Here is a 13,643-nt window from a genome sequence, read left to right as displayed (position 1 = left end):
CTAGTGCTTCTGCCTGGCATTCAGTGTATTCACAGTCAGGAACAGTGCGGTTGTATGAAGGAAAACTCACTTGCCTTCTCCAGCACAGACTACGTATCACTAAGGGTGATTGAGAGATCCGGTCAGATGCTCAGATCTGATGGATATCAAGCATGCAGGCCATCCTCCATTTGAGCCTTCTCTTGCCTCTTTGGTGGGGAAGAGGGCACAGTGGTCGTTCAGCCGTGCCTTCTACTCCAGCTACACACAGGACATCCTGTCCTTTCCGACCTTGAAGGTGAAACATCTTTTTACTTAAAACTGCAGATCTGAAATGTAGCACCACGTAAGTGAAACATGATCATTTCTGCTTTGTGGTGCTTCTAGTTATTTTAATGTTTAAAGGTCAGAGTAGGAAACATCTTAAATGCAAAGCATTTAATTTCCATTAGAGTTAAAGGTTTCTAAGCCTGTGTTATAGCCAATAAAAATGATGATGTTTAAATCAGCTAGTGTTCTGTTTCTTAATGAATATTTTATATGAACTACACAGGAAGAAAAGTCTATATGTTTACCCAACATTATGTCCAATGGCTATTGGAAACTTGTTCTCTTGGGTTATTATATGAGTAACTCCTGTTATATATATCCAAATGGTAAAAGGAATTACATGTATTGTTCTTGGGGCTTGTTTTGCAGACTAAGTATATTGGCTAAATCCTGCTAATATAGATGTTCCCTGAATTACTAATACCCTTACAAACTTGCTATAAATAAGACTGCATGGGCTGGATGATCCTTGGAAATGTGGCTGGGTTCTACATGGGGGCAAGAAGTGGTGTTTCTGGGTACTGCCTTACTCTAGTGTTAGTACTGAAGTACATAGTGTCATATAGTAATGAGTGTCTTTACAGAGGTTTGGCGGCAAAGAAACCAGTTTTACTTTTTTTACCCTAGAGTTTCCCGAATTTATTTGGACATGGAATCCTTTTATCAAGAATGCCTATTAACGTTCCACTGAATGAGGGATCTATGGAACATGACTTTTGTTGGACGTGGATTTAGAATGTTTAATTCTAGGAGGTGTTTTTCCTTAATAATGCTTGTTTAGGATTGTTATACTATCACTTAGCAAAATATGTAAATACAACTTGACCCTTGAACAATGAGGGGGTGGTGGTGGGCAGGCCTTTAGGGATACTGATCCCTGTGCATTTAAAAATCCACGTACAACTTCTGAGTCCCCCAAAACTTAACTACTCATAACCTACTGTTGACCAGGAGCCTTACCAATGACACAAATCGTTGATTAGCACATATTTTGCATTATTATATATTGTTACAATAAAATAAGCTAGAGAAAAGAAAATGCTAAGAAAATCACAAGGAAGAGAAAATACCTTTACAGTACCGTACTGTAAAAATTCTGTGTCCAAGTGAACCCGCGCAGTTCAAACCCCTGTTGCTCAAGGGTCAACTGTATCTAAACTTCTTATGACTTTGGTCTTTTTATTTTTTTTTTAAAGATTTTATTTATTTACTTGTCAGAGAGAGAGCGTGCACAAGCAGGGGCAGCAGCAGGCAGAGGGAGAGGGAGAAGCAGGCTCCTCGCTGAGCAGGGGGCCCAATGGGGACTCGATCCCAGGACCCTGGGATCATGACCTCAGCTGAAGGCAGCCGCTTAACTGACTGAGCCACCCAGGCATCCCGACTTTGTCTTTTTATATTACAGTTCAACCTGTGTAATTAATTATCTTTACTTATTTATTGGATAAAGATATTTTATCTTTGTTAACACTGTTTCAGGCACCAGGGAAGCAATGTAAAGAACAATTGTAATGAACAATTTAATGTCTTAAGAGGTCTGCATGAGCTGGTGTGGGCTTCATGCCACACTGACGTCCAGAAGCTGCTTTCAGCTTTGCAGAGGGCTGTCTTTTCAGACTGTCTTTTTGGAGAGGGTGAGAGTACCTCTACTTGAGGTGTTTCACATCTACAAAAAGAAAATCAGAACAGGGTCTGACAAAGGATTGATGTGTGATGACATGTAAGACTTTCAGTCCCCAAGATCTGGATGTTTACAGTTACAGAATATTTGAAACTCCCTGGAAATCCTAAACTAGCCTCTGACAAAGCATTTATGATGTTATAATTTCTTAATTCAGTAAATCTACGCACTAGTATTTTTTTTTAAAGATTTTATGTATTTATTTGACAGAGAGAGACACAGCGAGAGAGGGAACACAAGCAGGGGGAGTGGGAGAGGGAGAAGCAGGCTTCCCGCTGATCAGGGAGCCCGATGCGGGGCTCAATCCCAGGACCCTGGGATCATGACCTGAGCCGAAGGCAGTCACTTAACCAACTGAGCCACCCAGGTGCCCCAACGCACTAGTATTTTTATTAACTGCCACGCTCAATTAATACACAAGCCTAGAAGCCTCTTAACATTGTAATTGGTCGTTTTGAAGATCATCACTGTAAATGAGTTTCTGCAACATCCTAAGTGCCTTCAGAATCACACAAAAGTTAAGCGAAGTGCAGTATGGTTTAGCATGAAGTATGTTCTATGGTATGGTAATTTATGAAACGAATAACCCGTGGATGACTAGATAGTCTTGTAAGAGAACCTTTTAAAAAAAATTGTGATAACACAAAATTTACCTTCTTAACCATTTTCTAGGTGTACAGTTCAGTAGTGTTAAATATATTCACACTGTTGTGAAACAGATCTCCAGAACTTTTTCGTCTTGCAAATCTGAAACTCAGTACCCATCAAACAACAGCTGCTCATTTCCCCCTCCTGCCAGCCCCTGGTAAGCATTATTCTACTTTCTGTCTCTATGAATTTGACGACTTTAGCTACCTCACATAAGTGGACACCTGCAACACTTGTCTTTTTGTGACTGGCTTATTTCATTAGCATAGTGTCCTCAAGGTTTACCCATGGTGTAGCATGTGTCAGGATTTTCTTCCTTTTAAAGGCTGAATAATATTCCATTGTATGTATATAACACATTTTCTTTATCCATTCATCAGTCAGTGGACATATGGGTTGCTTCTAACTCTTGGCTATTGTGAATATTATAAAGAACTTTTAAAAAAAATGATGTATAGCTTCTATCATAGGCTAGTAATATAGTTCACTTAACAGCCCTCCATTGATGGATTTATAGGTGACTTATGGTTTCCCCTACCGTAAACATCTGATGAATGTCTTTCACATAAATCATTGATTACGTCTCTCGTTATTTGCTTAGAATAAATTCCTGGAAGGGAGTTACTGGATCAAAAGGGGTGCACATTTTTATGGCGTTTAGTACATTCTATCAAATTATCTTCCATAAGTGTATGAAAGTGTAGGAGGGAACTGATTTCTCCACACCCTCACCAATGTTGGGTATTGTCATTAAGCAAAACAACAGAAGACCTTTGCCAACTTGATAGTTGAAAATGGTATCATATTCATATGGTTGTTTTAATGTGCATTTCTTTGGTTAGCAGCAGAGAGATTGAACTTTGGTTTTTCATGTGTTGATTAGTTACTGTGTGTGTGTAAGACTCTATTCACATTCTTCACCCATTTTTCTATTAAGCTACTGTGTATTTTTTCCTATTGATCTGAAGACCTCTTTATAGAGCATAATATTAATTTTTAAAAATTTTTTTATTGTTATGTTAATCACCATACATTACATCATTAGTTCTTGATGTAGTGTTCCATGATTCATTGTTTGTGCATAACACCCAGTGCTCCACGCACAACGTGCCCTCCCTAATACCCATCACCAGGCTAACCCATCCCCTCACCCCCCTCCCCTCTAGAACCCTCAGTTTGTTTCTCAGAGTCCATCGTCTCTCATGGTTCCTCTCCCCCTCCGACTTACTCCCCTTCATTCTTCCCCTCCTGCTATCTTCTTCTTTTTCTTTTTTCTTAACATATCTTGCATTATTTGTTTCAGAAGTACAGATCTGTGATTCAACAGTCTTGCACAATTCACAGCGCTCACCATAGCACATACCCTACCCAATGTCTATCACCCAGCCACCCCATCCCTCCCACCCCCCACCACTCAGCAACACTCAGTTTGTTTCCTGAGATTAAGAATTCCTCATATCAGTGAGGTCATATGATACATGTCTTTCTCTGATTGACTTATTTCACTCAGCATAACACCTTCCAGTTCCATCCACGTCATAATATTAAATTTTTATCGTATGTTGCTGTTATTTTCCCCCAATTTATCATTTTCCTTTTAATTTTTATGGTGTTTTTTGACATCTGACATTTAATATAGCCAGATCAATGAATCTTTTCCTTTATCGTTTCTTTCCTTGGTGCATTATTGATAAGACTGGTGAAATATTAGGCAAAGCAAATCTACTTTTCCCTGCTTCCTGCTTCAGAAAGACAAAGTTGTAGCCATGTTAGGTTAGCGTAGAGCATTATACGTTTCATAATCAATCATTTATTCATTTGGAAATACTTATTGAGTGCCCATGATGTTCTAGGCACCTGTGTTAGATGCTGGATTGCACAATATACATCTAGGGTGCATAATATGGTGCCCATACATTATGGATTTTCAGACAGTTCCAATTTCAAATACGTATTCCACCCCATTGTCAGTCTTGGATGTCAGATTACCTGTCCTGAATTTGGCTCCTGAATGTATGGATGTATTATCCTTGGGTAACATGCTCATTTGGGATCCTTCTTTGCCTGCCTACATCTGAACCCAGAAGGCAAGTACATCATCCAGGCTGCAGCTGGAAGGGGACCAAGGTCCTGCTGCAGGGGAAGGTGTGAATGCAAGGCAAACATTGCTCCTTCTTGTTCTAAGAGGGAGCAGCCTTTGTTTGGGGACCCAGTGGGACAGCCAAGTCCCTGTGGTCGTTCCCTGGCCCACACTGCTCATGCTGGCACATTCATTTCCTTTCTAAGCTACACAGAAGTCAGAGCCTGAGATGGGACCCTCATATCCATGGGCATCTTTCTTTACACTGCTGCCAGGGGAGAGGGCCAAAGTGAAGGAGCTGTAAACGCTGATGATTCCCAACCGTATAAAAGACCCTCTTCAAGCAGCGGCCAGCCCCAGACCCCACAGAGTGAGGACCCATGCTGTGGTAGGGTGACCACCCTGAATTAGGTGCCCTGAAAACCCTCCATGGGAGGTATCACTTCTTTTCGGGCTGCAGGACTTCTGATGATAACACTGGTGGATAATCATTAGGCAGTATTATGCCTTCATTGCACTTGGTTTCAGCCCTTGTGCAGGGCCAGGAAATGAATTTTTAAAAATCACATCTTTTTGGGGCGCCTGGGTGGCTCAGTCTGTTGAGCGTCTGCCTTTGGCTCAGGTCATGATCCCCGGGGTCCTGGGATGGAGCCCCGTGTCGGGCTCCCTGCTCAGCCGGGGAGCCTGCTTCTCCCTCTCCCACTCCCCCTGCTTGTATTCCCTCTCTTGCTGTCTCTCTCTCTGTCAAATAAATAAAATAAAATCTTAAAAAAAATAAAAATAAAAATCACCCCGTTATACCGCAGTTGGTCAGCTGCCCATTCCTGAAATGATCTCCTTTGGGATTCTATAAATTTTGTAGGTTTTCTCCCTAGTAAATCCTTACAATTCAAAACAAATAATGGGTGGTTATTTTATTAATAGTGACTTTATGGAGAAGGAAGTTGAAGCAGACTGACTGTTACCAGCCCATGCATATGGCTGGTAAGTGTCAGGGGGATTTTCAAGCATATTTTGGTTTTATCTCCAGCTGGATCCCAGCTGTATTATGAGACAATATAAATTCGGGACCTTTTATTCAGAAAGCTCATTCATCTGATCATCCTAGACACACTTGTAATTCTATCAGGTGACGTTAGAGGGGTCACAGACTCAGAGCCAGAACAATCTATAACTGCTCTTCAAGAGAAATTTCCACATTCTGGTGGAAATGTTCTGTATCTGCTCTGTCCAGTGCAGTAGCCACCAGCCACCTGTGGCTACTGAACACTTGAAATGTGGCTAGTGTGACTGAGGAACTGAATTTTAGATTTTGATTAATTTGGTTAATTTGAATAGCCACTTGTGGCTAGTGGCTAGTATATTGGACAGCACAGATTTGTGAAGGACCACATTCATTTTTTTTATTGTAGTTCACTGTGAGAAGCACATTTTATATTGTACTACAGCACAGATATGCCCCACATCAGAACAAACTGCCCGCCCCACATCAGAACTTCGCCAAACAATATTCAGCCTGACTACAAGCAGTGCACGCTGGTAATTTCTATTTCGTTCTGTTCTGTTTCATTTTCTTAAAAGGCTGGTGATGACTTGATAAATTGATTTTGTGATTCGCAGGTGGGTTACGACCCCCAGGTTTAAGAACATTGCCACAGTTTTTTAATATGCAAATAAAAAGTTCAAAATGTGAAAAACAACAACAACAACAACATTGCCATCCGTACATTATCTGCTCCCCACCTCCAGCCGTTCCTTCTACCTTTTTTCTCCTGTCTCTGCATCTGCCCTCCTTACAGGGTCTTTGCGTTGCCTATTCCCTCTGCCTGGTATGCTTTTCCCTATGTCATCCCATGACTACATTTCTCACATCTTCAGATTTCTGCTCTAATGTTCACTAAAGGTTTCCTCCGGTAACCACCTACTGGGGTGCTCTGGGAGGCTCCCCACCCTTCTTATCCTGGCTTGCTTTTTTCTGTAGCAATGTTCATCATCTGATACCGATATCATTTGTTTATTGTCTGCCTCCCCAGCTAGAATATCAGCCCCACGAAGGCAGGGACTGTTTTGTTGGCTGGTATGTCTCAGTATCCAAAATAGGCTTTTAATAAATATTTGTTGAGTAATTGAACAGACATGGCCCCATGACCTTACTGAGATTTTTTTGTTATGGCTTTATATGCCGAGAGGTGTGTGGGAGCTTTCATTCATTCCTTTGGAGATACTGAGTTCATCCCAGTGGCCTGGCTTGTGCTCTGGGCATGGGGGATAGAAATGTTAGAGGAGAAGGTAGACACATCTTTGTCCTTTTGAAAATTTTAATTGGCATCTGGGACTCTGCTGTGTATGGGTCCAGGAATGTGGTGCTGGAGGTTGTCTGAATATGCCCCAGACAATTAGAGGAGTTAGGTGGAGATTTTGTATTTCCTAAAAGTAAAAGTGGCCCTTATTAGAACCGCTGAGGGGTGGGGCCAGCACTGCAGGGAGGTCTAGGAAAATAAGCAGACAGAATTTGATAGGGAGCACTGGAGTACTGGTGAGGTGCCCCCTCTTAGCTGCTGTTACAGACTCTAGGAGAGTCTAAGACTAGACTTCAGGACTCATCTTCCATTCCAGAAGCTCCCCATGCATCTCTTTATGGTTTGCTTCTACATTTTCCTCTCCGCATAGAGATAAAAATGGCCCACCTAAAAAAAAATGATTGTTGCTTCAGTGCTGAGTGGCAAGCTTTATGAGAACCGTGTAATGGGCTTGGTAGATAGCTCTCTAATTATAATCATACCTTGAAATTTTTATTAGCCGGTCTTCATACCTAATGGTTTCTGCTTGCACCACGGATACGTTGGTGGTTCTTGAATCCATTTTGAAGGCACAAAGTGTTTCTATTCTTGGTGTATTTTCCCTCATCTTTCCTTAGAGTCAGATTTATTATTCCTTAGACTTCTCCCCTGTCCTTCATTAGAGAGTCATCAGGATGGTGCTATTTTTTTCTCCTTTGTTGAGTGTACACAGTAAATATAATTTGTTGAATGGCTTTCTTTTTTCCAACAGGAAGTCTTCAAAGAGAGCCTATTATAGCATTAAGCTTCCATGTAATAAACAGTGGAGCTGGGCCAATACGTCCAAAACATCTGAGCAATCTCTTTATATTGTACACTCGAGCTTTTAGATGCATCAGTTTTACAGTACATCATCTGACACTGTTTGTGATAAATATTCCCCAGTGATTAAATCATCATTTTATGATCTTATGCAAAAGAAAGAGCATCCACAAAAGCTACTCCCTAGTCATCGAGCTCACATGTTAAGAGTCCTGGTTTGTAGATCAGAAACCTTTTATTAATTTTGATTGAGCCGTTCTAAAGAGGTCATGTGGATTTTCATAAAACAGATTTATGTAAGAAGTACCTTTTTTTTTTCTTCTTCTTCTTCTTCTTCTTCTTTCCTTCTTAGGGAGGGACAGAGAGAGTGGGGATTGAACCACCTGGTGGGGAAAACCAGGAAATGGACCCTGAAGTAAATGAGAAGCTGTGCCTTAATGGTCATGGTTAATAAATATTTACAGTGAAGTCCTGAGCTGCAACTCTGCAGTTTTGTTAGCATAAACGTTTCATAACCACAGAATATTTGATGAGCTCGTGTAGCAGGCGACTTGCGCATCGTCTGGAGCATGAGACTGCACTTGCGCTCACTCTCTTGCTCGCTTGTCGTTAGGGATGGGTGTCTGCAGGCGTCACTTTTTTTTTTTTTAACTGAATTAATGCAGTGGTCCCGGCTGGGATTTTGCCTGTTCTCCACGGATGGAGCCCGTGGGAGGGTGCCAAGGGACCCTCTAGCCCTGAGAAATGACTGTTGATTTACAGCCTCAAATGAAGCTAAAGCTGATAGTTTATGTTTTAAATAACGCATAGTTAGCTCTGCAAACAAATGAGCCAGATCCTTCCTCCTGCCAGAGTCCCTCTGGAGGAGGGCGGAGGTGCTCCGGGGCAGGAGGAAGCGCATGAACTCCCTCCGGTGGCATGTGGGCCCCGAAAGCCCCTCTTCCCAGGCAGGGGACTGCACCAGTGGAAGTTTGGACTGACTAGGAGGAAAGGGAAGGCACAGGGAGTGGCCAGAGGGGCTGCAAGAGCATACCACGGGGGTGGGGGTGGGGAGCCCACTGGTGAGGAGAGCCCAGCTGGTGGGGAGATGCCGGCCTGCTACAGGGGCTCTTAGACTTCTAGAATTATGTCATTTCTTGCCGCTCCAAGTATGGGCTGTGGGCTGGTAACAGTAGCATCCCCTGGGAGCTTGTTTGAAATGCAGAAGCCTAGGCCCTTACTCAGGCTTCTGGATTCTGGATCTGATTCTGAATCTTCACTTTAACAAGAAGTCCAGGTGATTCGTCTGCACATCGGCGTTTGAGAAGTGCTGACTAATAAGCACTTGCATTTTAATACTTTTACAGACCCTTGATCAAGCATTAAATATTTGTGACTCACAAAGCAGATTAGTAAGTCACTCCAGCCGTGCTGGCTTGCAGCCCACCCCCCATGTTTTAGGGAAGAAAGGATGGAATAACAGCAAAAGTGTGAGGTTGGCCAGGAATGGAGTTAGTGGGAATTTTAATGCAATTTTGGCCATGACACACCATTGCTGGTCTGAACTCAGAGCGGTGCTTTTCAGACTAGAACAGGCATCAGAATTACCGGAGGGCTTGTTAAAATGCCAGTTGTTGGACCCCACCCCAGTGTTTCCGATTCAGTAGATTTTGGGATAGGGGCTGAGAATTTCTGTTTCTAGCAAGTTCCCAGGTCATGCTGCTGCTGGACTGGGGACCTCACTTTGACAAGTGTAATTCTGATCATGGCAACTGACTGGTGCTTGTTTGTGTGATCACTGCCCCACGAAGTCTATGTTCTGGAGCCAAGCTTGGCCTTCTCTCCTGCCGGGTTTCTCACCATCTCTCTTTACTACTGATTCTCAGAGTGTCATCCACGAGCCACCCATCCCTGCAGATTCCCCGAGTCCACTCTCTTGACCTTCTGAATCAGAATCCAATCAGAATCCCTCGGAGTGCGACACGGGATGGTTCGTGAGCATCCCAGGGCGACTCTTAGATGCACATACGAGAAACAGCCATTGCTTTGTGGGCTCCTTCCCAAATGCATTACATTCTTCGTTGCTAGGGTGTGTTTTACCCTTTTCTTGGCCCTTTGTCACTTGACTTGGGCCACCGCTGCACCGGGAATGCCCTTTGACATCTGCTCACTTGCTAGCATTCTCCTGTTCTTCCAGTCTTCCTCAGAAGCTCTGTCCTCCTGCCCCCCCCCCCCCCCACCAGCTGCATGTGATCCCTAGACTGTGCTTGTCTTTTAAAATAATCTCTTTAAAATGAGATGCCAGTCCTTATATTTCAATCCATTGTCAGATGCCTTTTCATACCTCCCCAAACCCCCTCCTCTTCCTGAGTTGAATTTTTAAGTATATGGCACAGGCGGCCTAGTGAGGTGTAGGTCAGTGGACATTGCCATGAAAAAACAAGAAAAGAATAAGAAAAGCTTGTGACTTCTCAAAGTTGTGAAGTGTTAAAAACTCAGTGGTACGTGACACAAAACAGCACTGCCCCTCATGCCGTTAAGTATGTGATTATAGCCCTATTGATTGTAGAATCTTGGATGGCTGAGACTGTCTTATATTCCTCATATTGGTCCCCCATGTACCTGGCTTGTAGTAAGTGTTCAATAAATATTAGTTGGATGATGTAAATGTGATTTAATTCTCTTTGGGTAAAGTTGACACCATCCCTTTTCTGCTTTGGTCATTTATTGCATGTGGAAATGCATACCCTGCTTTGGATGCTGATGAGAAGGGCAAATAGAAGAGATTCAGCCAGGAAAATGATGATCTTCATTCAGGCTTTAAATGCACACTTCTCCCTAGAGCCAGCACTGTTTCTGCAGTATCCTGGATGTGTGTGGGACTCAGAATGGGGAGTGGGGGGCAATGGGGTTGGGGGAAGGGCTGCCCTCCTGGACTCTCTGTTCGAAGGGCATGGGGAAATCCTGAACTTCTCTTGCCCAGAGACCATGGGTCTCCAGTATCTCTGTATCCCAGGCACTTAGAATAGAAAGCAGGCTGGGAGTCAGTGCTTATTGAATGAATGAATGAATGAATGAATGAAATTGTGACTTTGAGTCCCTGTCCAGGTATCAAATCTTGACCTCTTTATGTCGCATTTGCTTCATTTTTAAGGTAGGGGTCTTATGATGTACTCTAACTTATCTCAAGGAATTTTTGAGAACCTAAGATGATTTAATTAATCTGAGAGCACTATTTAAAGTGTTACATATGCATTATTACTTAGATCATACGAGAACTTTTTCTGTGTTTCTTACAGACAGCTCTTCTTCTTGGTTCTGAAGGCCTATTTTAAAACTTTGTCACTTAAGGGACTCTTGGTTCTCTTGGTTGGCTCATTCTCTGCTGATTTGCTCTCTATGTACAGCACACGAAGTGCAGGTTTTGAAAATGTTTGTGTGTCACCGTGGTATATCAAGGGATCTTCCTGCTAATACTTGTTTCTCTGCTAGCTATATTTCATACTTTGTACTGTGGCTTTCTTCAAAGAAACTCCAGGCTTATAAGAATGATTTGTTGTGGCATTTCCTTTTGAGACATAACCTTTGAAATGAGATAAATACATGGTAGAGACATCTGGGTGCAGTAGTAAGAGTGGGAAGAAGTCGGCATTTGGACTTGGATCACCTTTGTTCAAGTCCTGACTCTGCCCTTCATTTGCAATATGTGTGATCTTGGGCATTTTTTTTCTTTTGTAATATTTTATTATGGAGAATTTTAAAAATACACAAAATAGTATAATGAACCCCTCATTTACCCATCACTCAGCTTCAATGACTATTAACTGATGACCAGTTTGTTTCAATGGTAACGGCATCTACTCTTCCCCCAGTATAATTTTTAATAAGATGCAAGATGTCATATTCTTTCATTCATAGTTTTTTCAAGCTTTATTTATTTATTTTTAGAGAGAGCGAGAGAGTGAGTGCATGTGTGAGCAGGGAGAGGGGCAGCGGGAGAGGGAGGGGGAGAGAACCTCGAGCAGACTCCTTGCTGAACATAGAGCCCGACTACGCAGGATTTGATCTCATGACTCTGAGCTCACGACCTGAGCCAAAATCAAGAGTCAGACGCTTAACCAGCTGAGCCACCCAGGTGCCCCTCATTTGTAGATATTTCAATATGAATCTCTAAAAAGATAAGGACTATTTATTTATTTATTTATTTAAGTAGGCTCCATGCCCATCGTGGAGCCCAGTGCTGGGCTGGAACTCACGATCCTGAGATGGAGACCTGAGCTGAAATCAAGAGTCAGACACAACCGACTGAGCCACCCAGGTGCCCTTTATTTTTTAATTTTTAAATTTTTTATTTTTTTCTTTTTCAAAGATTTTTATTAAAGGTCTTTACAGAGCAAATCCAGACTCCAGATCCAGGTGCCAAGGAGACCCTGTTATACTTGTGGGTACTGGCTGTGGTATGGCAGGGGCCCTGGCTTACCACCCTTCTGTTCCAAGATGGCGGTGGTGGGTGGTATCTCATCCTCGGGTTCCATATTTGTCACATGATCAGGCCAGGGCTTCTCAGGGCCAGTCTTAGCACTTGGATCCCAGGGAAGCACGATCTTCACTTTGATGCCCAGCACACCCTGTCTGAGCCGCACACGGCACACAGTAGTGTCAACACAGTAGGTCACAGGGTCCCCACTGTGAATCAGCAAGTCATCCACAAACTTTATGAATGTATCCCTCTGTCCTTGGAGTTTCCTGGACACCATGACCTCAGAGCTTTGGCCCCACTCTCCATGCTGAACTGCAGGCCCCCCACACAGCAAGGCCTCCTAGGAGTTTTAACGCAGAGACTCGGCCTGGACCATAGCACACAGAGCTCTTGTGGCCTCCTTTTCAGCATGGAGCTCTGCGGTGCCCTCAGGGAAGCCAAACCTCTTCTGAACCACAGCAGTTGATTCCCAGATCCACCAGTCCTTCTCACCAAGAACCTTCTGTGTCCTGGTGGCCAAGATAATAATTTCTGTCTTGGTTGGTGTAACTTGGACCTCAACTCTGGAGTAACCATCGTCAGCCAGCTCCTGAGTGAGAAAATCATTCTGTTCAGCTCTGAAGATGCCATCAGCGACAGACTTCCTCTTCTTGGAAATTTGCATCATCGTCTTGCCGCCTAAAGGAAAGCAGATAAAAACGTTTTAAAAACACAATGAAAATATCATTATCACATCTGAACAAATTAATAATTCTTAATATCAATAGAATGCAATGTTATAAATTTTCTATTTTCTTTTATAGTTTATTTGAAATAGGATCCAGTAAGCCCCACATCTACCATTTGTAAAAGTGTCTTTTAAGTATCTTTTAATCTATAGGTTCTCCCTTATTTCTCTCTCTCTCTCTCTCTCTCTCTCTCTCTGTCTTTCTCTTTATCATATAAAAGTGCAAGGGAAAAAAAAAACCAGGTTGTTTGCTTCTGGAATTTGTCTGTTTGGATTTTGCTGATTATATCTTTGTGGCATATTTTCTGTAAATTAGAGGCATGACCAGATTTAGGTTAAGGTTTTGGTTTTGGATCTTGGGCATGTTATTTGCTCTTTCTGACCTCTGTGAAATGGGGTGCATACTACCCATCTCATAGCTGTTGTGAAATTATAAAAGAGAATATCCAGGGTAAGACCACGTCCACACCTTAGAGAAGTTGTCATTATGACTGGATTATACTTTTTGTTAGCATTTGGGGGGCTGGGCCCTAGGGAAGCTATTCTCCCACACTATTCAGACTTAATATTATAGCAGGTGTTGTGTCAGGAGGCTGAGCATCAGATGGAGTAGGGGTCCTGCTCTACTATATTAGGCTTGA

General features: G+C 42.7%; 1 protein-coding gene and 1 pseudogene across 1 annotated transcript in view; one reads left to right on the top strand and one right to left on the bottom strand.

Moving 5' to 3' along the window:
- Positions 1 to 13,643, top strand: part of KIAA1549L (KIAA1549 like) — a 266,072-nt gene that overhangs the window by 32,724 nt on the left and 219,705 nt on the right. The gene's annotated exons all lie outside the window — the stretch shown is intronic.
- On the bottom strand, positions 12,182 to 12,939 carry LOC112829781 (small ribosomal subunit protein uS3-like; annotated as a pseudogene).

Source organism: Callorhinus ursinus, unplaced genomic scaffold (genome assembly GCF_003265705.2).
Source record: "Callorhinus ursinus isolate GAN/ISIS: 27379988/994484 unplaced genomic scaffold, GSC_fseal_2.0 scaffold21, whole genome shotgun sequence".
NCBI lineage: Eukaryota > Metazoa > Chordata > Mammalia > Carnivora > Otariidae > Callorhinus > Callorhinus ursinus.
The sequence above is the reverse complement of the archived record's forward strand: the minus strand, read 5'-3'. Positions and strand labels throughout refer to the sequence as shown.